This window comes from Protopterus annectens, chromosome 14.part0 (assembly GCF_019279795.1).
Source record: "Protopterus annectens isolate FY-2018-M chromosome 14.part0, PAN1.0, whole genome shotgun sequence".
In the NCBI taxonomy this organism is placed as follows: domain Eukaryota; kingdom Metazoa; phylum Chordata; order Ceratodontiformes; family Protopteridae; genus Protopterus; species Protopterus annectens.
Window position 1 is genome coordinate 371,994,290 of NC_056748.1, and position 27,097 is coordinate 372,021,386.

Sequence of the window (27,097 nt, forward strand, 5' to 3'; positions counted from 1 at the left end):
GGTGTCATATTCCGTTTGATCTTAGAGGGCGGTAGTGAGGTACAGGAAGTTAGTGGACAGTAGGGGGAGTGGTTTGAGGTTATAAAAGTACGAGTACTGGGGGCGGGTGGAAATAGGGGGCAGGGCGGGGAGCGAGCACGAGCGAAGCGAGTGCTCGCGGAGCGGGGTTTACACTAAGCCACTAGAGCCCAGGTTTCAAGATGTAACTCCTGAATAATTAACTTGCAGGTGAGTAATCTCATCTAAACAAACATCAGGTTCAATTCCTATGCTTTGGGAGCTTGTTTTTAAAATTTTATAGCTGTTTGCCTTAGTTTTAGAGTGTGTTCTGTAGTTTAAGTGGAGTATATGCAAACAAGCTTGGATTTTTTGTTTGGGTAAGCCTAGGGAGATTTGTGCTAGTGCTGAGGACCCTTAAATAATACTTTACTTTAAAGTCTATACTAAAATGACCAGATAATGACCTGTTTTGTTTTTACAGGTTGTGGGCAATAGTAGTAAAAGTAATGCCACACTATCAGGTAAAGTTAAGCTAAAGTACTAGCCTTAGCCACTTTATAAATAATTTTGCTTTTCGTCATCTAATGGTCTAAACTCTGTCAAGAAAGTGGTACATTACATTTACAATCAAAACATCAGAATGTAAACCGTTCAAAAATACGGTTTACATGCTCGATGTGTGGAATATTAATTAGGTTGGAATATCTACAACATGAGGCAAAGTCGAATTCAACTTCTGAAGTCCATTGTCCCCTTTGCAGCAGCAAGTACGTACCAGATCCATACTGCACAGCATTGACAGTAATGTTTTTGCAGAGGGGCAAGCCCCCCTGTACCCCCTGCCACTTATATATTACAACTCTGAGATCTCACTACAGTGCGGAAAACGGTAAACCTGATCCGCACTGTCCCACAATCTCCATATGTAACATCACCCACATATGAGCGAATACATAGTGGCATTTGGTGAACAGGAGACTTGCAGAATTGAAGGTTGGCAATATGGGAATTGGACAACTAACGTTCGTCATTCCCATGTTCGCCAAACTTTCATTTTGCACTGTGATAGTAGACCATACATTACATATGTCAGTAAGCTAGACATTTTTACCAGCTAATATTATTGTATCCACTCTATCAGTCAAACAGCTAACAATTCATCAATCACTAACACAGGGGGCTATGAGTGCGTCCTGACGACATACAAATTATATGTTTGTGAAAATAATTTCAAGAAAATCACAGTGATGGATTTCTTAAAATCCTTTTAATGAGCACACAAGATACTGTAGCTATCACTGGTGACCCAATGATAATTCTTTGTAGTTTGTGAGCCCAGTTTCTCAGCTAGAAACAGCAAGGGAGGCAGGACCAATTTGTGCTGTCAACACTGTGATTTGGGGATGATATCTACATAATACTCTTTGCAGGGAAGAAGGAAGTTTATAAAGAGATACTCTGCTAGAAAAATGCAAGACATGTCTATATGTAACACATATAATGACTACTTGTTCTAATTCAAAATGGGTATCTAATAAGAAACCTGAGAGGTCAGTATCCAGTGGAATACAGTGTAAAACTTGAAGATCCTTCTGTACTATGACTCATTAATTTACTATTAGCATTAGATACAATGATATAGAAAGGATGTCAATGTAGGCCGGATAATGTCTGTTTTCGTAGTGACTTTTCAGCAATTTAAGGGTGATTGTTCACTTGGGTATCCTTCCCCATGCATTTGGTAGAGTTCACTTTCCACATACATTTAATGCTGCTCAGTTTTGTGTGAATTTCTTTAGGTATAGGACCGCTGCCGAATCTTGTCAGGTTCTTCCATGAGCCTCACTAAAGCAAGCTTGTAATTTGAATGCTCTTATTTAAGGCAAAATAATTATAAGGGGATTTTCTTTCTTTTTTTAATATTTTTTTCTTAATTTAACATTTTATAAGGGCATTTTCATTATGTTCAGGTTATGTCTGTCAGGCAGTTAAACGGAGTTGTAATGGAAGCCTTGTTCTTAAAATATAGACAATGCTGCCTTCTATACGGGAATTTGGCAAAATCGTAACGTCATGTATTCCTGACTCCTGAATAGCATTCTGTGAAGAACAATCTAATCTGAAAGTAAGTTAAGCAGATGGACTGTGCAAATATGAAAAAGGGGGCATTCAGTCAAAATCTGTGAATCACAGCAAAGATAACATAAAATGCCTAAATGAATTTTCAAAGTACATTAAAACATTTGTTTTGTCTCTGCTAATTTATTATGTTATGTGTACAAGGCAGAGTAACTGTACATAACAGAAAAAAAAAACATAAAAGGGGTAAAACAATAACTCAATAACTTGACAGGTGTATTACATCAGCAGATGGGCTGCGTCCCAGGGTGTTCAGATATTTGTCCAGGGTGTTGGCACTCTCCGTACAGATATCTTAAAAAGGTCACTGGCTAGTGACAGTACACAGGGAGCTGAAGAAAAGGACAGTGATGCCCTCGTTGATGATAGAGGTGGGCTAGGAAAAATAAGACAAACTACTTGTCTGATAGCCTTACAGTCATAACGGGAAACATATAAATACTGAATGAAAAGCCTGTTGTTTTCCTAGAAAACAGCAACAGACAGATTTGTGGCCAGAAGACTACATCAGGTGAACTTGATCCAATTTAATGAAGAACTTGCGAGAATAGTATGACTAGATATGGTCTATATGGTCTACCCAAGGATGTTGAGCAGCTGCTTAGAAAACTGCAGGAGTTATGAGGATGATCAAGAAAGAGAAAAAAGAATTACAGTATTTGTAAAGTGGGGTGTGGTGAAGGGATAACGTAAGGAATAAAGGAATGATTAGTGGAGTACAGAATAGGTTCATCCTGGGTCTGGCACACTGTTTGTTTTAGAAGTATCTAAGGGAAGGGGGGCTAAGCCTCTTCAAATATCACACAAAGAGAGAGGTGCAGGGTTGTAGATGAGGGAGAAGTCAGAGGAAGGACTTAAAAAGGCTGATCAAGTAGGCAGAAAGATGGTAGTTAAATGCAAAATAGGGCCCTGTTATGAAGTATCAGATGAGGGGAATGGAAGTGGTGGAGAAAGAGAAGGAAAAGAAATCGAGGATGTTTATTATACCTGATCAGGAACAGAATGTGAGGGTTGTGGTAGGAGCTAACTGAACATTGGGATGAGTCTTCAGAGTACAGACTCCAGAAACAATGAAGTAATGCTACACTGTGAGTACAGTGTGCAGTTCTGTGAGTCACAGAAAGAAAGAAAGCAACATCAAGCTATTGCCAGGTGTCTACAGGAAAGCCCATATAAAAAGAGTATGACTGGGGTCCTTTCCATTGCAGACCTGAAGAGAGAGGGGTACATAAAAAGAGTGCAAAAGATCATGTCAGGGAGCTATGGAGGGGTCACCCTAGACAGGGAGGATTGGGGAGGAGGGGCAGTTACAACATACTTCTAGAAATACTCCTCTGTAGACAGTGACGCTGACTCATAATATGCACTACTGGAATGGGGCTAGAGAAGTCATGCATGGAAGCACTCAAAATGGCATGGATCAGTAGGAGAGGGACGGAAGGATAGAAGGGAGGTATAATGCTAAGGGCAGACGACCTAAGCAAACTTTGTCCTCCTACCATCAAACTAATGTAACTCAAAAGTGAAGAACAGATACACAGAAAGTGAGAATCTTCTCAAATTCAATGCACATTAAGAAAACATTACATGATAAATAAGGATAATCAAATGACTGAGTTACTAAATAATGACTAATAATCCAGAATGCCTGTGGCCTGCTTAAAAAGGGTCCTTTTTCAGAATAAATAGACATCTTAACATCCACTAAAACTGCCATCAGATACCTAGAATTCTGGCTTGCATGAAGGAAGGCATGTCAATTCAGCCTGTCAGTGTTATACTTCAAAATCATTGCTGAAATTTTAGTTTAACTTCGTAGTCTGGGTATTCACAAGTGCCAGGTGCATGGAAAAAATCCACCGATTTCAGATCATCCAGAATGAAAGGCAAGTCTACAGCTTATTCAGCTACTGACATTAAACCAAATCATGTCTCCTTGTCTATGTAAATAGCTAGATATCAATTTCAGTAATTGAGTTCGGCACAGTAGCTTTATGACACGAGTTCTGTGTGACTCACAAGGCGTATTATTTATTTCTACTTTGTGGTAAAAAAAGGCATAAACTATAACATCGTAGTGGCATGCATATTATGTGTACGTATGTATGTGTAGGGAAGGGGGATTCATACAATGACAACGGTTCAATTTAATTAATTAAAATGTTTTATCAGTAAAGAGGTGATAGGGACATTGACCTCATCTCATTTAATTTATCTGTGTACACTAGGGAGAAGACAAGGCAATTTCATGGAAGCTGCAATGTTTGTCGACAATATTAAATCAGCAAAGACAAGCACACCAAGCTGTAACATTTAATTTCCACAGGTCTTGAAAGTGAAAGCCATACCGAAGGAAGCTTTGTTTATGTATTTATAACTAACCAGGACAAGCAGGCCATTTGTACTCATTAGAGCAAAGGCTGAACTACAGGAGCTATGACCTAATGAGCATTAGTTCTTCTTAAATTATCAAATTTGGAAAGAGAAACAGCATGAGTTTCGAAGAATATTCAAAGAGCTACTTAGCAGACTCTTCAGCATTTGTAATGGGTGCTAGCCTTCTGTAATTTGTACTAGTCCAAATTTTGGGTGGGGTCTAGAACTTTTTGATTATCTGACATTCCACTAACATTGTCAGTTGTGCAGTTCTTCAGGTTAGTGACGTGGTGATGACTACAGAGAGCACTGCAGCCATTTTTATTGGGGAATTCACAGCATGTTCAGGTATGTAACTTTGTACAATGTGAAAAAAGGGAATTACTATCCCATGTCTTCATCAGTTTAAGAAAAGTATAATGTGCTTTACCATACTTTTTCTTATACTTGGCAAATCTAAATCTGAGATTGTGATGACAGGGGAGGGCATAGAGTACAATAACCTGAATTAGACTGAAGAAAGACTGTGAAGAGGGAAGTGTCAGTCATGTGATCAAAGTAGCCTGCCTGTATTTGGTGAGTTCATCTGTGGTAAAAAAGTGTTACAGCAGGTGTTGAAAATATGTAGAAACAGTGTTTTGATTTGAAAGGTTATCAAATGTTCATGCTGAAAAGAACTGAAGTGTCTCTTATTCCAGCTGTGGTACCATTTCTCAGCAGAAAAAGCTGAAACGCGATGGAAGCAAACTGGAAGGAATGCAAAAGGGTTAAAGGACTACATTAATGTTATTTTTCTTCTACATTTTTGTATAAATCATTAAGCTTTCCATCTTCACACTGCCTATTGCACTGTAAGAAAAGCCCATCAGAGAAATGTCCATATGTTATGGTGGACATTCACAAACAGAAGAGAAAGGAATCATCTCAGGATGTAATACTTAGTACTGTCTAAAATCCAGAACTAGAATATATTCCTTTAAAAATATTCAAAAGTGTAGCTACAGTATATATGTGATTTCGTGTGAAAATATGACCCTCTGTCATCCAATCTGCTTCTAGCTATCCCCTGGTGTTAACCTAACAAATCCATAACAAAGGAAGAACTGCAAAAGCAGCTAATGAAAGCTTGTTAGTGTCAAATCAGTGACATAAATCCTGAATGTGTGTAACACCTAATGTTCATAAGGGTCGTGTGCATATATCCCATGTGCCTGTGATACAGGAGGTTTGGGAGGTCACTCAGTGGAAGTTCTAGCTTTGCTGGAGTTTTCATTTTGTTTTTACTGATTGGTTTTTCAGTGACCTTCTCACTTACTGTTTTAGTTTGTTGTTTGGGATATTTTTGCAGTGACCCTAATGATAATGGACATCAGCTGGGTATAACAGCCCTGTGTTTCTTATGCTTAGTCAAATACTCTGCTTGTGCTGTGCTGACGAGGTCATAACAAGGCCGAAATATGCATATACACAGCTAGTGGGCTTTGGCTTTATTGGCCTGAAATTGTCCATTAAAACGATGAAACAAGTCATGGGCATTCAGAATCGCCAATTAGCTGAAACACCTGATGTTCATGAGGGTTGTTATATCCCATGTGCCTCTGATACAAGAGGTTTGGGAGGTCACTCAGTGGAAGTTCTAGCTTTGCTGGAGTTTTCATTTTGTTTTTACTGATTGGTTTTTCAGTGACCTTCTCACTTATTGTTTTAGTTTGTTGTTTGGGATATTTTTGCAGTGACCCTAATGATAATGGACATCAGTTGGGTATAACAGCCCTGTGTTTCTTATGCTTAGTCAAACACTCTGCTTGTGATGTGCTGACGAGGTCATAACAAGGCCGAAATATGCATATACACAGCTATTGGGTTTGGCTTTATTGGCCTGAAATTGTCCATTAAAACAACGAAACAAGTCATAGGCATTCAGAATCGCCAATTAGCTGAAACACCTGATGTTCATAAGGGTCATTTGCATATATCCCATGTGCCTCTGATACAAAGGACAGAACACACAGGGTTAGAGTTGCTGGTGCCATGTCAGACTCTAAGCCAGTCACGAGCGGTGTCCCACAGGGCTCAGTCCTGGGCCCCCTCTTGTTCGGCATTTATTTTTCTGAAGTGCAGGCAAACATAGGGGGATTGTGGCTGACAAAATTTGCAGATGACTGCAAGCTGGGCACCATAATTGACACTCCATCAGACACAGACATCCTCCAGAGAGGTCTCATAGAAATGGATAACTGGTGCCAGAGCCATGGCCTTAAGCTAAATGCCAAAAATGTATAGTCATACCCTTCGGGAAAAACAAGGTAACCCCTAATTACCACATAGGTGGTAATCCATTAAACACGGAAGAAGTTATCAGGGACCTGGGGACCCAAGTTGACAGTAACCTCTCTTTTGACACTCACATTGCCAAAGTGATTAGGAAGACCTTCTACATTGCCCACCTGATCATGAAGGGATTCACATCCAGATCAGGAGAGGTCATTGTACCCCTGTACTCTATACTTATCAGACCAATGATTGAGTACAACGCCCCATTCGGAATGTACCTTACCCGACACCTGCAGCAGTTGGAAAGACCCCAAAAGTTCCTCACCAAAAGGATAAAGGCTCAAACATATGTCATACAATGCCCGACTGAAGAAACTCCAGCTCTATTCAGTCGCATACCGCCTGCTCAGAGGTGATCTGTGCCTGACATACAAGGCCATGTCCAACCGAATTAATGGACATGCTCCACCTCAAAAATCCAAATCCACCAGAGCCACGAGAGCAAGAGACTTAAACCTCAACACGGATATAAATAGGACGTGCTGGAGGGACAGATTCATCACCCAGAGACTCCCTACACTATGGAACAGAATCCCAGTCCATGTGAGGCAGAGCCCCTCACTGACTCTGTTCAAGAGAAATCTTGACGAGTGGATGGGAGATCATAGGTTTACCCCGGGAATCATCTCTGTGTCACTGCTGGACAGAGGCACAGCAAACTAATGGGTATAGTATTCTCATCCTAAGGGGTGGTGAAAGCCACACACACTCTGGCTAGGCTTATAAATGCCCTAGGGCAGATAGCCTAGTATGAACCTATGAACCTATAAGAGGTTTGGGAGTTCACTCAGTGGAAGTTCTAGCTTTGCTGGAGTTCTCATTTTGTTTTACTGAATGTGTGTAACAAACAAAAGTCAATTTTTATTTTAATAAAAATCACAAATTTATTTACATCATCAATACTTGATAAATGTATACCAGACGTGTGTCTCACTCTTAGATAGAACTAAAAAAAATGCACAATGCTGAAAAATACAGCATAATTATGACCAGTGCACCCTTTTAATGTTAACATTATTTTACCATTTTATTAATACACTCATGTTAAAATACATCATTTTTTTATCAAGGGTGCTTTACCTCAATTCAGGCTAATTTGCTCTCGTGATACTGACACCTCACAATACTATAATAAAACTTAAAGGAATATGTAGCATCTTAACATGAACAATAATACAAACCAAACTCAGTTTCCTCTGAATCAACATTGACATTTTTGTGTAGTTACTAAGACTTAGTTTGAGGATAAAGATTGCTCTCCGTCCATACTTAGATTATGCACTTGTCATGTAATCGTTTCTGAAGGAAACTGAGGTGGACTTACATATTTATCAAGGACGACATCAGCACAAGACAGCCCCCAAGAGGCCCAGAAACTGAACTCCAACTTACCCTGAACAAGTCAAACTACCAAGTTATAGCCTGTTACAGGACACCATCCATGTACGCTGAAGGCAATACAAGTTTACTTAATGTGCTTAAAGAGCTACCCATTACCAAAACACCTTTAAATGTCAGATTTCAACTACCCCTCAATAAACTTTAGCACCTATTTCTCCAAAGTCAGGTGTGCCCAGAGATTCATAGACTTGTGTAGATCATAGTATAAAGTGTGTGCTTATAACTTTAAGAAGCATGTGAGGATGTACCTGCACATATATAACCTGCACACGTGCATATCCCTAGTGCCATTTTGAAGTGCAGCCAGGCAGTGAGCATGCATGATCATAGTTATTAATTGTATATAAGTTACTTGAGTTACAGTTAATATTCACAGTAATAATGTGTTTGTATGAAATAAAGCTGTTTGAACAGAATCCATTGTGATGCCTGTGCACTGGCCCAGTAATCAAGGAGCCTCAATCTTCACCACTAGCACCAGTGAGGGGTGTGCACATTGGGGAGATAACAAGTACACACACAGTAAAGTACAATGTCCCTTAAGATCACACAGAGATCACAGTCGTCTGGGGCTGGTTTCTCCCTTTCTCTCCAGAGTCCCCAATAAGAGTCCCCACTGGCACAGCTATAGGTTCCAGATCTCAGCCTAGTGGTCAAGCTAAAACCTCCAGCACCCTCTCTATCCAACCAGTGCTTTGTGTCCCTGCCCAAGTAGCTGACACACACACTTTGAGATATGAGTTATATACAAACATACACTCCTGGGGAAGACTGGCGCAGGTTCTCCAGCTATGCCCCCTTCTCTCCAGACTATAATATATGAATCACAGCCACCAACCACAATTATCAGCTACTATAAGGCCCTTCCCAAAGGGTGGCCAATTTCACTGTGTAATGTTACTGCTATCCAAATAGTAAGTGTGACTGAGCAGCAAGACTATTGGAGTGGCTTGGACAGTATCACTAAATAGATGCAAGTACTCTCTAAGAGCTTAAATTATCTCTGCACAAAACAGCCACAGCTTATAGGTTTAAAATATTTAATAATAAATAATAAAAACACAAGACAAATGTCATTGGTTCAACATAGTGCTAATTAAGAGTTCAGAAATCACAGGATTTTTAAAACAATATTGTAGGATAGTCTGACATAAATATAGAAAACAGATAGACTAATCTGGCTAGATTCCTATCTAACTCTAAGAGAAATACTAAGTTCTAAATACTACTTACAGAGCAAAGCAAGTGCCTGGTGAGTTGTTGTCAGATCTAGACAAAATCCAAAATGCTCTTTCTGAGAAAGTCTTACATTGATGATATCCAGTACTGCTGAGTAATTTCACATTACATCATTTTTATCACTTCTCATTTAGTTCCCAGGCTAACAAAAACTCAAAATTTACATGTCTTTGTAAGCTGCACATGGCCAGGAAGCCACAGCAATACAAGACACTTTTACAGGTAAAATCTAGCAATTATTTATGTCTTAATACAATAGAAATAACTTGCTAGCTCAGACATCCTGTCTCTGAGCTTGAGATCAAACACAGTTGTAATTCTTTACTTAACAGCTTTCTTCCAGCAGAGTGCACTGTGGTTACATTTTTGAAATTCAGCATTTAACACAGTTTTCTTACATTTAGTTTTCTTACATTTTTAAAAACAAGCCTGTGGATTATATTAATATTTACAATGACATAGAATTATCTACAAAATTCTACCTGGCTAGGCTGGCAGCCTTCACACCCACAAAGACTCTTTATTTGTGTTTCAGACACGAAAGTGACATGGTGTCAGAACAGAGATGGAAGAGAGAAGAATATTCGGAGCCAAGAAAAAAGTGCACAGACATAGCCAGAAAGAATCAAAGGTAATGAGAAATAACATAAACTATTTATTCAATAGGAAAGACAATGGGGCATTACAAGGGCACAAACAGCATTATCAGGCAAGCAGAAAGTATGAAAAGTTTGTTAACTAAAGAAAATAAGATAAAAGGGCTCAATGAAATGATTAACTGTAAATCAAAATAAGCATGCTTAAAGCAAAATGAGTATGTTCAAGGCAAAGTTGGGCATGTTTAGAGTAAAACAAGCACAGGAAAAGTGTACTTGGCATAAAAAAGAGCTTAAACGAGCAAAACGAATATAATAAAAAAGAAAAAGGGCACGTTAAGCAAAAAATAAAACAAGGTGACTGTATGTGTATTGGCAAAGTGCTGCATTTGGGCATAACTATTACTTTGTATTGTATAAAAGGCATAACTAGAGTTATTCAAAGTATCTCAAATTGTGTAAAAGTGCTTACAGTATGTGCTTATTACTGTGCATGTATTTTGAAGAGTTTATTGTGTGCAAAGTGCAACTATTTTGTGTAATACAGTCAAAGTATAGCCATTTTGAAATGCTTCTTGTGTTGGGTGTGTCTATTCGCAAAGTACCGCCATTACAGCGTGCTTCTTGTACTGTAGAGAGTTGCCTAGTAAGGTACCACCATTTTGGGGACATTTCAGTGTGCTGTATGCAGTTATTCGCAAAGTGCAATTACTTTGAAAGGTTACTGAGTTCAAGGCAACAGATATTCGATTTATTCACATTGTGCAGTTGCTTGGCATGTTTCTTACACTGATAAGAGGTGTTTTCTTACAAAAGACAACATTACAAGAGTATTACAGTGCTCGTGAGTTATACAGTTGCATCGTAAAGTGCGCAAATGTTTCTTAAAATGATGATAAATTACTTTAGCACATAATGATAAATGACTTTACCATTTTCACACTTACCACGACATTACAAAAGTACCAATATGCCCGAGAAGTTTATTTTGCAGAATCCAGTTATTCGAAAGTACTACAAGTTTGTTTATTTGCATAATTCCGAAAAGCCCAACAAAGGTATAAGTTCAGAATACAAAGGCATTGGACAATTACTGGCAGTAGTTCTGGCATATGTACATGTGTGTATGTTTATGCTTATTTGCAAAACCTTTCACTGCTATGTGTTAATATGGTAGATGGATTTCAAAAACCCCTACCACTTGTATTTGATCAGAAAATTGCAGAGTGTGAAGATAGGTTAAGGCTGCCAGCCTAGCCAGATATAATTTTGTAGATAATTCTGTCATTTCTAAATATTAATGTAAGCCACAGGCTTGTTCCCTTAAATGTGAAAAGACTGCATTGGATATGGAACTGCAAAAATGTAACAACTGTGCCCTCTGCTGTAACAAAGCTGACAAGTCAATTATTTGGTGTCAAAACTTGGAGCCGATATGTCTAAATGAAGGAATTCTGCCTATTGTTTCGAGGCCAGCATTAATGGCTAGAATTTTCATGTATTGCTCTGGTTCCTGACCAGCTGCAAGATCAATGGGGCTATTAACCTCTGATAGTCTGTTACCCTGGGAACCAGAAAGAAATGATATAATCTGAAATGAATCAGTGGTACTGTGTTATCAATTTAAGGAGAAAAAGAATCAGAGCATTTGTCTTGAGAAAATTCAACATAACCAGCACTGCCTGTATCTATATGTAAGTAGGATCTTAGACTTTAGCGTTTCTCTTAGCTATAGCTAGAAAATAGAAAGATTAGACTAGTTTGTTTTTCTGTTGATTTTAGAAGTTTTCTACTGCATTATTGTAAGTATTTCTCTATGATCTCCGAACTCTTGACTAGCACTGTGTAGTAAGAAGTATTGTCTTGTGTTTTATTATTTATTATTAAATATTTTTAAACCTTTCTACTGTGGCTGTTTTGTGTAGAGATAATTTAAGCTCTAAGAGTACATTGCATGTATATAGTGATACTCTATCAAGTCACTCCAAATAAGTCTTGACTGTTTGGTTGCACTTACCATTTGGATAATAATATTGCACAGTATAATTGGATACTCTTTCATAAGGACCTTTGAGTATCTGATAAATATTAGCTGGGTGGTGGCAGGAATTTCTACCATATAGTCTGGGTAAAAGGGACACAGCTAGAGAACCTGTGCCAGACTTCCCCATGAGTGTCTGTGTGGTTGTATAAACACTTATCTCAAAGTGTGTATGTGTCAGCTACTTGGGCAGGGACACAAAGCACTGGTTGGACAGAGAGGGTGCTGGAGGTTTTAGCTTGCCCACTAGGCTGAGATCTGGACCCTATAGCTGTGCCAGTGGGGAGTCTTATTGGGGACCTGGAGAGAAAGGGAGAAACCAGCCCCACACTGACTGTGATCTCTGTGTGCTCTTAAGGGAAATTGTTCTTTACTGTGTGTGTATTTATTATCCTTTCCCTATATGGACACCCCTCACTGGTGTTAGTGGTGAGGATTGAGGCTCCTTGGTTGCTGGGCCAGTGCACGGGCATAATGCAGAGAACTGGAGAATATTTGAGCAAGAGTATGATATTTTTATACAAGCAGCTTATGCAGATAGAGATGCGTGCACAAGGGCATTAATTTTGCTAAACGTAGCAGGGTCAGGGACCATAGAAAGAGATTATTCATTTGTGTAAACACCAGCAGTGTATGAAGGAGAAGGTGCAGACCATCATATTGTTGAACATGCTGAATCAGTGGACGATCCCGAGTGTTTGAAGTGCAAGTTCAGAGAAGTGTGTAACCCCAGACAAATATTACATTAGAGAGGCATTTGTTTTACACAAGAGATCAGAAACCAGGGAAAACATTTTCAGCTTATATAACTGACTTGAGAAACAGAGCTAAATAATGTCAGTTTGGTGATTTAAAAGCTGAGTTGATAAAGGACAGGCTTGTATGTGGTATTAACAGTGCTGCTGTGAGAAAGATTTTGCTTCGTGACAGTAATTTAACATTGAGCAAAGCCATAGAGATTTGTCAAATGCATGAGGTGACAGAGATACATGGGTATGCTTGCAAGTGACAAAAGCATGGTTTCAGTTGCCTCCAGAGCACATATAGATAGCGTGCAACACGTGGAAAACAAGACCAGGCCTAAGCATGTGGCAGCTACAGGGTTTCCAAAGAAGCCACATGGTTTTCTAGAAAGTTCCAAGAAAGGCCCAGTGCTAGCTCCTTGCAGTACAAGTATGAATCAGCAAAACCCAAATCTAGCTTTATTGTTAACTGTCACAATTGTGGTGCAAATCATGAGTCTAAAAGAGAGAAGTGCTTAGCATTTGGTCAGCAATGTCACAAGTGTAAGAAATGGAACAATTTCCAAAATTTTGCAAATCAAGTAAGCCTCACACAGTTGTAAGGAAAGGTCGCACAAAGAAGCAAATTGCTCAAGTAGAGCTGAAGCAGTTAGCTTTCTATGTAGATGATGTTATCAGTGCTTGGTGAAAGAGTTGATGCAGTAAACGTATTAACAAGAAGTGAAGTATTTTGTACTGTCCAGATTAATGGAAGATCCACACAGCTCAAAGTAGACACTGGTTCAAAGTGCAATGTTGTATGTTGTATCAGCAGGCACACTTGCTAGAGTGAAAACTAATGAACAACTCAATGTAACCAGTAGTGCGAGACTTGCTGCTTAAGGAGGTGAAGAAATTCAAATCGAAGGTTCAGTGATACTTTCCTATTATTTGGCCAAAAACTGTTTCAACTTGTTATTCTATGTAGTCTGAAGGCAAGTGCAATCTTAATTGGGTCTCAAAAATAATTTAAGAATGAATCTGCTTTCTTTTGCTAAAGAAGTTCATCACATAAGTGCATTTCCGAGTTCTAATTTTTCGGAAGCCATTTTTGCAGAGTGTGCTGATCTTTGTGATGACAAGTTAGGCAAACTTCCAGTTGTATATTCCATGAAGTTAGATCCAGAGGTCAATCCAGTAGTCGGACCAGCAAGAAGAGTTCCAATAGCTATGCAAGATAAAGTTAAGGATGAGATGGATAAAATGGTCCAGTCACTGAGTCAACTGAATGGGTGTCGTCCATGGTAGCCGCTCACAAAAAAGGCTGAGAAGAAATCAGAATATGCATTGACCCAAGAGATTTAAACAAAGCATTAAAAAGATCTTATCATCCAATGCACACAGTTGAAGATACTGTAGCTCTAATACCAAATGCCACTATATTTTCTGTTTTAGATGCAAAGAGTTCATTTTGGCAAGTGATGCTGGATCGCAAATCCTCTTTTCTGACTACTTTTGGTACTCCATTTGGCAGATACAGATTCCTAACGATGCCATTTGGAATACATTCTGCAAGGAAGTCTTCCAGCATGCAGTGGAACAAATGGTTATTCCCTATGCCATAATAGTAGATGATCTATTGGTTGGAGGCAATGGTGAAGCAGAGCATGACAGAAACCTCAAGAAAGTTCTAGACAGAGCACGTGAAGTAAACTTGAAGCTCAATCTTCTGAAGTGCAAATTGAGACTTCCTTAAGTTACATATGTAGGTCATCTGTTTACAAGTACAGGCCTGAGACCATACCCGACCAAGCAAGCAGCTATTCTTGAAATGTCAGCACCAGATAATGTAAAGCTTTACAGCATTTTCTGGGCATGGTCAATTATTTAGGCAAATTTATACCAGACTTCAGTGAGATGACAGCAACTTTAAGAGAGTTTGCACACAAAACTGTGGCATGGTCATGGTTGGAACAGCACCAGAAGGCATTTGAAGACCTTAAGCAGAAAATTGCCACTCCGCCTATGTTAAGATACTATGATGTGAACAAACCAGTTACTCTTTCCTGTGAAGCTTCAAAATTTGGTCTAGGTGCAGTTATACTTCAAGAGGGCAGACCAGTAGCTTATACATCTAGCACGCTAACCCAAACTGAGATGCAGTATGCTCAAATTGAGAAGGAGCTTTTGGCAATAGTATTTACATGCTCCAAGTTTCATGATTATATTTATGGTTGAGCTATTCAGATTGAAAGTGATCATCAGCCTCTAGTTACTATCCTAAAGAAGCCTATGCATTCTGCTCCAGCAAGATTACAAAGAATGATGCTCAAATTGCAAAAGTACAATATCAAAATGATCAACACTAAAGGCAAATTGCTCTATCTGGCTAATAATTTATCCAGATCTCCCAGGATTAGAACAGAACAGCTTAATGCAGAAACGTTTGACTTTGATGTGATGTCAGCATGTAAATTTTCCACCACTAGACTCGAGTTAAGACATCATACTCAGATTGATTAAATTTTGCAGAAGCCCAATCACTATATTAATGTCGGATGGCCATCAAAGCAATCTAGTTTATCATCTGAAGTGCAAGCATATTTTCCTTACAGAGATGAATTGTTGATGGAAGATGGTATTATTTTCAAATGTCCTAAATTTGTTGTTCCTGCTTCCTTACAACAAGAATATATCCAGATTTTGCACTGTTGTCACCCAGGGTCCACATCCACTATGAGAAGAGCAAGAGAATTAGTATTTTGGCCTTCATTACCAAAAGACATTGATAGAGTTATTTCTTCTTGTTCAGTATGCAATATTACCAGATTGCATTTGCAAAGAGAACCACTTCAGCTAAGTCCAATTCCTGAACTACCTTGGTCTGCTGTAGGAACTGATATCTTTGAGTGGAACAATCAACACTACTTAGTTCTGGTAGACTCTTATTCAATTGGTTTGAGACTGATCAACTACCTAACCTAATCTCAACTGCTGTTATTACTAAGTTCAAACATCATTTCTCAGTTCATGGTAGTCCACACAAACTTTTTTTCTGACAATGGTACCCAATTTACTAGCCAGTTGTTTCAGAAATTTGCAAAATAATGGATCTTTGTACATGTCACTAGTAGTCCTGAATATCCTCAGTCCAATGGTCTAGCTGAATGAGCAGTACAGAGCGCAAAGCAATTACTTTAAACGTCAAAGCGTGACAATACCGATGTGTTCTTGAGTTTGCTTAATCTCAGAAACATACCCCATGATGATATTCTTGGTTCACCTGCTCAAAGACTACTTTCCAGTCAAACTAGAACTATGTTACCTATTGCTTCAAGTTTGTTGCAACCTTAATCTAAGAACCACAAAATCATCAAGGCTCAATTGTTTAAGAAGCATAATACCCACAAATCTAGTTACGACTGATTGAGCAGATTACTTCATCCGTTGAGGGAAGGAGAGATGGTACAAATCCAGACAACAAAAAGAGCCGAGATCTTACTTGGTAAATTCCAAAGGAGTGGAGTATAGGAGGAATCACAAACATCTTCTTCCTGTACCAGAATCATCATCATCATTGCAATCACAACAATGTTTCTGTGATGCAGACTCTAAACCGAAGAGCGAATCAGACACTGTTTCAGACCAGAATGTTCATAGGTTCATAGGTTGATACTAGGCTATCTGCCCTAGGGCATTTATAAGCCTAGCCAGAGTTTGTTTGGCTTTCGCCACCCTTTTAGATTAGTTGACTGTGCCTCTGTATAGTAGGTCACAGAAGGTAGCCCTTTTAAGGTTAGTTTACTGTACCTCTGTCAAGCAGGGACACAGAAGCAATCCCAGGGGAAAACTTACGATCTCCTATCCACTCATCAAGATTTCTCTTGAAGAGAGTCAGTGAGGGGCTCTGCCTAACCTGGATTGGGATTTTGTTCCAGAGTGAGGGGAGCCTCTGGGATATGAATCTGTCCCTCCAGCATGTCCTATTTATTTCTGTGCTGAGGTTCAAGTCCCTGGAGCGTGTAGCTCTAAGGGATTTGGATTTCCTAAGGTGAAGCATGTCCATTAATTCTGGGTTGGACATGGCTTTATACGTCAGACACAGATCGCCTCTGAGTAGGCGGTATGCAGCTGAGTAGAGCTGGAGTTTCTTTAGCCGAACTGCATAGGGCATCTGTTTGAGCCCCTTGATCCTCTTGGTGAGGTACTTTTGGGGTCTTTCCAGTTGCTGCAGGTGTCGGGTAAGGTACATCCCAAATGGGGCATTGTATTCAATTATGGGTTTGATAAGTGATGAGTAGAGGGGCACAATGACCTCTCTTGATCTAGATGTGAACCCTTTCGTGATAAGATAGGCTATATAGAAGGTCTTTCTAACCACTTTGGCAACATGATTGTCAAAGGAGAGATTGCTATCTACTTGGGTCCCCAAGTCCCTAATTACTTCTTCTGTACTTAATGGATTACCACCTATGTGGTAATTTGTGGGCACTTTGTTTTTCCCAAAGGGGATGACTATGCACTTGTTGGCATTTAGCTTTAGGCCATGGCTCTGGCACCAGTTATCCATCTCTGTGAGACCCTTTTGGAGGATGCTTGTGTCAGCCAGAGAGTCGATTATGGCACCCAGTTTGCAGTCATCTGTGAACTTGGTCAGCCATAGTCCACCTGTGTTAGCCTGTACCTTGGAGAAATATATACCGAACAAGAGAGGTCCCAGGACTGAGCCTTGTGGGATGCCACTTTTAACTGGTTTAGAGTCAGACATGGCACCTGATATTCTGACCATGTGGGTTCTATCCCTGAGCCAGTTTGCAACCCATCTTGTGACATAGGGGTTGATATTTAAGCTGGTGAGCTTATTTATGATGCCCGAGTGGGGTATTGTGTCGAAGGCTTTTGCGAGGTCCAGGTAGGCTGTGTGGACTTCCTTCCCTTCATCTATGGCTTTGGTAACTGTTTCAAAGAAGTCAACCAGGTTCAAGAGGCAAGATCTGCCCTTAACAAAGCCGAATTGGGTAGGATCTAGTGTTTGGAGGTTCCCAATGTCTTTGTTTATGATTTCCATGATGATATGCTCCATAGCTTTGCAGACCGGGCTAGTCAGGCTTATAGGGCGATAGTTTCCGGGGTCTGTTGTGGCACCACCTTTGTGGAGTGGGACCACTGTTGCTGTATGCCATTCCTTGGGTACATATCCTGTAGTAAGGCTGAGATTAAACAGTGACTTTATATGAGGGTTTAGTTCATCTTGGAGCTCATGTAAGACTCAGCCCGGGACACCGTCTGTTCCCATTGATGCTGTGTTTTTTGCTTTGGAGAGGGCAGCTCTCACTTGTGCATCTGTGATCTCAGGAAGGCTACACTCTGTTGGGATAGACATTTGCTCTTTTGGGGGGGAAGGGGGGAGAAGTTTGCACTGAACCTTTCTGCCTGGATGTTGGCAATGTCTGTGGGTTCAGTGTATTTTTTGTCATTTTGCACTAACTCAGAGCATATCTGGGAGTTGCCTCCCAGGTTTCTGACATAACTAAAGAAGGCCTTGTGATTATCTTTAGTGTCTTGTGCAATTTTTCTTTCGAAGCTGGCCTTGGATGATTTTATGAGGGATCGTAGTTTCTTGCTAGTACTGATCAGAGACGCCTTCCCTTTTTGGGATTTTGCTCTATCATGTAGTAGCTTTCTCCTTCTGTTGTATAGCTTATTTATGGCCGGGGTTCACCAGAGAGGTCTCCTGCCTTTGGAGGAGTGAGTCTTGGTTTTATTTGGGATAGCATGCTCCATGCATTCCTGTAGGTGTCCATAGAGTGCTTTTGTAAAGGATTCTGCATTTTGGGCCGTATGTGTTCAAAATTCTGACTCCATTCCAGAAAGCAATTCAAACATTCCACAGGTCAACCATTTTAAAGAAACTGTTTCAGTTGCTAAATCTAATAACCAATTTTATGTCACACAATATGGACGAGTGTTTAAACCAAGTATGAAATACACAGTAATGTGGACTTGATTGCACATACCTATACGTTTAATATTGTACAATGCATGACTATGGGTAACCTGTGATTTATGCATGCCAAACAGTCTCATAACAATTGCATGGTCTATTTCTCAAAGAGGGAGGATGTAGATCATAGTATAATGTGTGTGCTATATCTTTAAGAAGCATGCGAGGCTGTATGTGCACGTATATAACCTCCAAACTCTTTGAAGGCATTTTTGCAGAGGCACTAAGTTTGGTGAATAAATCTTATTGAGTATGTGGTGGTTGTTTTGGAGTATTTTAATTATTTTGTTTTTATGTATAGTTGTGTATATAACTATAGTCACATTAGCCTGAATCGTCTGATCTGCAAAGCCATGAAACACATCTTATCTGATCTCATAAAGTATAACAAAAACTTTATTAGGCTATACCTATATCAGTTTGGCTTCTTTGAGAAGGTCAAACAGGCTGTAGATGGTGGTCACTCTGTTCACACAGTTTATCTGGATATGGTCAAAGCATTTGACATTATACCCCATACCTGCTTTAATAAAATAAGCAATTTGTCTGAAAGATGAAATTCACACAGTTAAGGTGGCTGGCATCTTGGAAAATATCAAGGTAATGTGCTGTGCCCAAGGGCTCAGTACTAGGACCCCTCTTTTTTGACTTCTACTTCTCTAACCATCAAACAAGAAATCAGAACCTTTGGTTAACTAAGTTTGCAGAAGATTGAAAACCGGGCATTATATTGTCAAATCTTCTGATGTTGTTGTTGTTTGTCTTTCGGCTTTTTCCCATTAAGGGGTCGCTACAGCGGAACTCCAGTCTTCTAATGATTGGCAGTAGATTTTACGAAATGCCGAGGTGCCAGCTCAATACCCAACCTTCAAAAAAGGCACGCCCATTTATGCACGCATGTCTTTCGAACGCTACCCAACAAATCTTCTGATACTCATTACAAAAGGAACTAACCCTCTGAAAGAAGCAGTTTACAGACAAAGGGCTGAACTTATATGCAAAGAAGAGTAATGTTGTCATATATGAAAAAATAACTTTGTCAGTGTACAGTTTAGCCAATTCCTCACTCAAAATAATGATGTAGCTAAGGATCTTGGAACCTAGGTTGATAATTCCATTTCTTTCAACCACCATGCATCAGTAGTCAGAATTTTTTTTTCTATTTAGGTGAACTAATATAATCAATGACAAAAAGTTATCATTCTACTGTATGCAGCCCAAATTAGACCAATTATTGAGTACAAGGTCCTCTTCTTAAATGTACATTTTAGGTCTAGTAAACAAATGGTTCCTAACCAAGGTGATTGTCAGCCTAAAGTTCTTGAGGTACTAGGAATGTCTTGAGGATCTATCTCTTTACTATGTTTCTTAGAGGTTCCTGTAGGGAGATCTATGCCTTGTATTCTGCTTCATTAAGGGACCCTTTCCTTCTTGATCTCGTGTATCTTCACAAACCAAATAGCTTCACTAATATCAGAACTAGGGACTTAAATCTCTATGAGTACATAAACAGAACACACTGGACAGAAAAATTGATTACCTAATGCCTATGCCACCATTAGAACAGACTTTCCTTGCAAATTAAACAAAGTGGCATCCTAGCAACCTTCCAATTAAACCTGGAAGACTGGACATGTACCTATAGATTAACTCTGGAACTGATCTGCTTTTACAGGTTCATATGTGTTTACTAGGCTAATGACCACAAGGGCCTTTTTTAGCCTAGTCATGCATCCCAAATCTCTGACAAGTTCTGATACCTTTGATAGGTGTAAGCATGGGCCTGGGAGATGAACCATTTACAGGTTACCTGTGTCCATTAGAGACATAGGTACCAAACCAGGGATGTATTTCCTGTTTTCTATCCAATTGTCCAAGTTGCACTTGAATTGGGTTAGGGAGGAACTCTGCTTCGCATGGATTGGGAACCTGTTCCATAGATAGGTTAGTCTCTGGCATACATACCTATCTGTCCAGCAGGTTCTATTTATATCACAGGCAAGGTTTAAGCCATTAGAATGGGTAATTCTGGTGCTGTTTGTTTTGTGGATATGCAGGAGGTCCATCAGAGTGGGTCTGACAATGCTCTGTATGCCAGGCATAGATCTCCCCTCAAAAGCCTGTAGGAGACAGAATACAGGGATAGGGCCTTGAGCCATTTTGCACAGGATATCTTACTTATGCCCTGTACTCTTTTAGTGAGGAACCTCTGTGGACATTCCAGTTGTTGGATATGCCTGATTAGCTACATACCAAAGGGGACATTGTACTCAATGACAGGTCTGAGGAATGCCGAATACAGTGGAACAATGACTTCCTTGGACTTAGATGCTATACCTTTGTTTATAAGTTGTGCAACAAAGAATGATTTCCTCACCACTGTAGACATGTGATGGTCAAAGGCTAGATTACTATTTTCACTTCTTGGGAAGGGGTTTACAGCATGAGGGTGGGCACTGGCAAGAAGTAAATGCTCTTGTGACTCTATTGCCTGTATTTCCTAAGATCCTATTTACATTCATTTTAAAATAAAGGAAAAACAAGATAAGTCATAGCACCCAAAATAATGTCACTTTAACCATCTTACAAGTATCCCTTTTCCAGTACTGTTATTATAAGATAATACCTGTGCCTGGTACTTATTTCATTCTCCAAGTCACCCCCTTATCTTCTTAACAAACTTCCTTAAATTGATGACAATACTTTATTCCACTATAATCTCTAAGATGTCTAACATTTACCTCATTTTGCCTAAGCTTGTTTAATCACTTTGACGTTTGTCCCCATTGAAAGTGGTGACAGGTGAAGTCTGAGGTTTCTTTTTTGGGGATGAACTCTTAGCCTGGCTTGTAAGGGCCCCAAGTCCATTAGCCTGGTAACCTCCTATGATTCTATGAGCAAATCCTCATTATAACTGCACAATATAAATAATAGTAACATAAACCTAATGCAACCTCTGTCATTGCACACTTCTACTAAAGATGTGGTCTGTTTCCTTAAAGCATTAGTGTCTCCCATCCTAGGTACAATATTTTTGATACCACAATTCAAATTTTCCAAACAAAGTCCAACTCTGTCTGTAGCAGAGCCTTAAAAATATTTTAAACATTTGTTCTCTTAGATACGCTTTGAGGAACTCTCTCTCCTAAATCCTAACAAAAACAGTAGGTAGGTATCTATCAAGAGATAATGAATCTCTTCCCTATATAGGAGACAAAATCCTTTTGAAACACCCAGTATAACTACTCCAAGTACATATCAAAGTTCAGTTTCATTTGGTAGTTGTTGGACATTGATATCCATGTGGTATAGCTATACCAAATCCATATCAGAGATCAGTCACCACCAAGTGCAACAGAACACCCCACATGTCTGTGAGGAAAAGGGATAAAAGCCTTACTATGACCAGATGCATACCTCTCAACTGTCCAGATTTTTGGCTCATATGTTTGGTCTGTTCCCCATAAAATTTGTGTTTTGTTCGCAAATCACTGGGATGATCCAAGGATTGAAGTCAATAAATATTGACATATTGACATATATTTGAGTTTCAGACTTCAAACCCTTCAGAAAATGTATGTGAAAACAAATCCTGTTACTCTAGCAACTTTCTAAGTTTATAAGAGCAATATCTAAAATATGTCCCTACTTTTGAGCCTTTGTCCCCCCATTTTGACAGGCTTTGTCCAGATTTCTTGCACTAATAGGTTGACAGGTATGCCCAGATGACCCAAGGTGAATTAGTCACTCAGGTTCTGGAACAGCCTGTTAGGGGAGGGTGGAACTGAATATCTTTCATTGGCTCGTCTATCATGGGTAGAGAAAACTGGTGGTCATGAGTATACAGTTTCTCCCATGGAAGTAAAGACTTGCACATTTACTATGGCCATAGGAATGGGAGTTTTGAGCTTGGCACTCCCAAGCTGGTGTTGGTAGCTCTTAGTTAAGTGTAAGTGGGAAAATACACATACCATGGAGAGAGTGTACGATACCCCTGTATTGACACAGGTGCCTGTGCGACATTAATCATCACAGCTGGGGTTAGAGACATTAAAGAGAAAAGAAAACATTAATGCCTGCATGCTTAACAACTAAGGCATCATCTCTTACCCACAGGATGATGGAGGACTGAATCATAATGAACGCCTAATACTCAGCAGGAAGTGAAGGAAAAAAATGACACTTGGTGGTGGTACCAAAAACTAGTTTTATCATTTAAGCACTAACACAGAAAGTATACATCCTCATCTATGTGCAGTCTAAACTGTATATATTTAGGTTGTGTTATTTAACTAATCACCAATTAATCTTACAAGAAACACATTCTGAAACTTGTGAGCTACTTGTCCAGGTAACAGAAATCAGTGCAATGTATAACCAATCCACAATTCACATAATCTGATATCATACGTCATAGGAAAAAGGACATAAAGCATTTTTTTGCTGGGGGGATGAAAACAGAAATAAGCTTTTTTATCCAGAACATAGGTCAAGGAAAATGGATATGGTATAATGGCAGACCAGATGGGCCAATCAGTCCTTATCTGCCTTCACTATCTATATTTCTAAGCCTTAAAGTTAGATTGCGAGCTATGAAATGGCAGTGAGATGAGAGCAGTGTGCATGTGCATGAGGACATGCATTTATCTCTATGTGCTGGGAAGTGGCTGCTCAGGATTTCCTAATATTTTTGCACTAAAGGACCTCCATAGCTTTATTTCTTCTCATCCTGGGGTAAAGAAAGTGTAGTTTACTCAGTGGCTTTAGCTGCACGCAATATACCTTAAAAAGGAAGAAATCAAGCTCACTTGATTCATTGCAAACTCCCTGGAGTATTAGAAATCAGTGCCAAGTAGCAACTGATGTTATCTAGCCTGTATTGTGAAACAATGTCCCAAGCTTCAATCACTGACTCAAAGATGATGCGGTGCATTTTCAATGGGCCACAGAAACAGCAAACAAAGCAGCTTTTAAGAGAAATTTCACACTGAAGACTATTACATTACCTGCATCAATTATTTATGGATACGTCTGTTTACTTCTAGAGAAGCTCTTACAGCTATACTAACATCCCTGCTGCTATCTCACTTTCTTGCAGAATAAGGGCAGATTTGAAGTGCTATGACTATGTTAGAAGCTGATGTTTTTCATCCTGTACTCAACCTTCCCAAAACTGTAATTCGGGTACTGGCTAACACCGTCAGCATAATTTATCAAAGTGTTATTAACCAGAACTTAACTTACATTACAAAGTACCAGCTGCATTCCTCTGCCTCAGTGATTATTACTGAAATTATATGCATTAAATTTAAATCTTTCTTTCTGATATTTTCATTTGCCCACGTTTGTGGCTATGTATGTTATATTATAATGCAGTATTTGTAATCACATCATGGTTCCTCTCACAACAGTAGGCTCTGGTAGCATTACATGACTGTTGTTTGAAACAGGTGCGGCAGATAAAATTACAAAGGAAAATTATCAGGTATCAGAGGTTCTATACAATATTAAATTAGAAAATTAATATAACCAGTATATGTCGAATGCTAAGTGAAATGGAATTTTTTACTTTTTTCAGTGTTTTCTTTGAGATGTCATTTTTTCTGTGCCAACACAACAGCAAAAGTGTCCTAACCGAGTTCTATTTCAAGGAAAAGGCTGCCTTCTACTTCAAAGAGTCAGTTACAATCACAGACTATTAACTTCTGTGAACCTGAGACAGGTTTTTTTTGTCTCAGCTTTCATAGTTGCACCCAAATTAGCAACAATTCTATAGCAATAAAATATCATCTGTTTCTATTTTATTAGTTTTAATTCATACAGCTAAAAGTGTACGTCTGTTTAGCTCGTGTCTAAAACAGGATTTTTAACCCTGGGTTCATATAGCAGCTTTTTTTGCAGCCATGTTTAATCATCTATACAGTTCTGTACTTTGTAAACATGCCACGGTGCATTATGATGGTGACATAAATGTTTTATTATGGCCACAAAATCCATTAAATAATCCATTAAATAAGAGTTTAACTGTTAAGATAATGGGTTTTGCTGAGCTTGGAAGTATGAGGCATCAGTGCCAGATACTACTTCTGTAAAAGGTGCACACCAGAGCAAAGTACCTTATCTGGACAGAGGAGCAAACATACCTCTCACTCTCTTAGCACAAGAAATCTGGACACAACATAAAATAATGCTGGGGCAAAGGCCCCAAAATAGGGACAAATTTTCAATACTGCTCTTTGTAAACTTAAAAAGTTTCTAGAATAACAGGGTTTGTGTTAGCATGCATTTTCTGAAGGATATGAAATCTGAAACTCAAATGTATTCATTATTTAGTGACTTCAGTCCTCAGGGATCTGCCAGAAAACCACAAATGTTATGAAGAACAGACCAAAAATATGAGACAAAAATCTGGACATTCTGTGAAAATCTGGACAATTGACAAGTATTAGAGCAAAAGACACTGAAAACACTGCAATATTTGGTCCCAGGCATTATTTAAGTCTGACATGTGCTGAAGTCAATGGTATGTTTTGGCTTTCTGTACTTTATTAAGGAAGCTAAGGCCTTACCCCTATGGTTCTTGGGTATAGTAAAAAAAAGAAAGGAAATCACAGGCTGGAGTGTGTCTTATAATTTCTTATTTACCTGTTTTGCTGGGTACGTGGAATGTACTGTTATAAACATGACACTTGTTAGTGATGTCAGTGGAAAACTTTGTGTAATGACAAAGGGGTAGCTTATAATATCACACCCTATCCTCTGTCTGCTAAGTCTTACACAGTCCATTGTCCTGCTTTGCCTGTCTCAACTAGGTGGTCACCACCACCCAAAAAACAAGTAATTGAATTGAGCCCAGACTGACAGAGAATGTCTACATTGGGAAGAGAAATGACTTCTTCATCTTATCTGAGATGCCCAATACCTGTAATAAGATCAAAGCAGGTATGAAGTCAGAGATGAACTGGGGGTTGTGTACCAGAAGCCAGTCACCTATGTTTGGAAAGGTCATGTGGTTCCTGCACAACCTTCACCTCAACCACAAGACATGCAATAAAAATCCTGGGAAACTGGACAACCTGAAGAGCAAAGTTCAGTACTGGAAATTCTAACTCCCTCCACAGAGGGAAATGGGAAGCATTCTAAGAGATTTCCAAATTTTTAGGTTCTAATAAATCTCTATCATGTTTAGTAATGGCATTCAAAACAATGGCAAAACTAGTATATGACTGCCTGGCAGCTGATGATCCCAAACTTCACACATCTGATGTAAATACTGAAATCTCAAGTCATGAACTTGATGGCAATCCAAGATTTCTAGGAAAGTGGTGGTAACATAGACTCAGACCTTAGTCCCTGTTTTCTCAGTGCACCCTTTGAATAGCTTGAGTGGCCAAGAATGAGCTGTAGTCAAGATCATTACCACTGTCAACACAGCCTCAACCATTAGAGGAGGGGGAGTGAAAGAGAATGCACAGTTCAACACTGTGGTAATTTTGGAAGATGTTTACAACCCTCTAGTCCTGTATTATAACACCTTATGGTAAAGCTAAAGCTTACATCCTGCCTGGACTTCTGATACTAGCCTGTGAAGTGAGAATTATTTTGGGATGGGGTATTTCTGCAATCATTTTGAGGCCATGCAGAAGGACTAGGGCTTAGGAGAACAGTATAACACTTTGTGAACCTTAACTGTTGCCACACCATTTTTTCATGTAGGGATTCTGAGTTACTACTGCTCAACTTCAGTAAGAAATCTGGACAAAGCCCTAAATAAAAGTGAGACAGAGGAGCAAAATAGGGACACTTTTTAAATATTGCTGTTACAAACTTAGAAATTGATACAATAACAAGTTTTGCATTGGCATGAATTTTCTGAGGGTATGAAGTCTGAAGCTCAAATGTCTGATATTGTTTTTGAACTTCAGTCTTTAATGATTTGCCACTAATTTGCAAATAAACCACAAATTTATGAAAAATGGACCAAAAATATGAGGCAAAATTTGGACAATCTGCAAAAATCTGTACAGTTGAGAGGTATTGGCAGAGCAACAACAGGATATAAAATTTCATTAGCAGTAAAGAATTCTATCCCCCACTGTGGAGGTCCAGAATAATTTTCCGGATGAGCTCATCAAAAGGTCATTTCAAAACTTCTCAGTCTCAATATCAAGTCCTCATGAAGAGAAGACAGATAGTCAGGATGGATATGACAGAAAGCATTCACAAGGGTGAGGGGCCTAACAGG